Source organism: Nematolebias whitei, chromosome 1 (assembly GCF_014905685.2).
Source record: "Nematolebias whitei isolate Nwh7 chromosome 1, NemWhi1, whole genome shotgun sequence".
Classification (NCBI taxonomy): domain Eukaryota; kingdom Metazoa; phylum Chordata; class Actinopteri; order Cyprinodontiformes; family Rivulidae; genus Nematolebias; species Nematolebias whitei.
The window spans coordinates 10808238-10809683 of NC_056498.1; positions in this window are offsets into that span (position 1 = coordinate 10808238).

The window sequence follows — 1446 nt, forward strand, 5'->3', positions numbered from 1 at the left end:
GTCTTTGAGAGGCCTCTGTACCAGGAGACTGCTTCCAAGAGGCTAATCAATCAACCTTTATTTATACAGGTAAATCCCATTGAGCCTCGAGGACTCATTTACAAGAGAGACCTGATGAAAATGGCGCTACGTCAGGGGAACCAATCTGCCGCGGACTTCGCCCTTCATTTCCGGGTCGCGGCCAGACAGGCCGGATGGGAGGACCTCGCTCTACGGGGAGTATTCGTTAATGCCCTCAACGATCACATTAAGAATCAGTTGGCCCTTGTAAATGAACCTGACAATCTAAACGATTTAATAGATTTGTCCATTCGTATTGATGATCGGCACAGGGAATACCGGGGCCTTTTGGACTACAAATCCCAGAGTCCTACCACTTCCGTGACTCCACTTCCGGTTCCGGTAAGCCGCAGCCCGGTATCTAATCCTACGAATGAACCTGATCCTACTGAACCAATGTTAATTGGGCGTGCCCGCCTCACTCCTGAGGAGAGACAGAGGCGTTTTTCTGCCAAAGAGTGTTTATATTGTGGAAAGAAGGGGCACTTCATTGCTTCATGTTCACTTCGTTTAAAAGGTCAATCCCACCAGTAAAACGGGAGATACTGGTGGGCGCTGCAGACATTTCTCCTGTGAATCGTCTTACCCTTAATACGTCAGTTTTTTATGATAATGTTAATTTCCCTGTACAAGCCCTGATCAATTCTGGGGCAGAACAGAATCTAGTCAGTGATGGTTTGGTGGCTCACCTTTCCATTCCTATGAATAAATTACGCCAACCCCTCTCTATGACAGCGCTCACCGGTCAGTCCATTTCCACCATTTCCCATAAAATCTCCTCTTTGCATATCATTGTATCTGGTAACCATCATGAACAAAGTGAATTTTTCGTTTTTCATTCCGAGACCCCTCAAATAATTTTAGGATTTCCCTGGCTCAGACAACATAACCCTCAAATTGACTGGTCTCGTAACCAGATAGTCTCCTGGAGCCATTATTGTTCCTCCAACTGCCTTGGTTCTGCCGTCACCACCTCTCCTCCACCTTGTCATGTGGTGGAGGAGATCGATTTGTCGTCAATTCCGTCCTGTTATCATGACCTGGCCCCTGTGTTTAGCAAGGCCCGGGCTCTCTCCTTACCCCCCCATAGGCCTTATGACTGCTCCATAGACCTTCTGCCTGGTGCTCCCTTGCCTTCCTGCCGTCTGTATAATCTGTCTGGCCCTGAAAAGCAAACCATGAGGGACTATATTACAGCATCCCTATCCTCAGGCATTATTCGTGCTTCTACATCCCCTGTAGGAGCGGGATTTTTTTTTGTCGACAAGAAGGATGGGTCGTTGCGGCCCTGTATTGACTACAGAGAACTGAACCAGATAACTGTAAAAAATAAATACCCTCTGCCTCTGATCGAATCCATTTACGAACAACTCAGGGAGGCGTCCA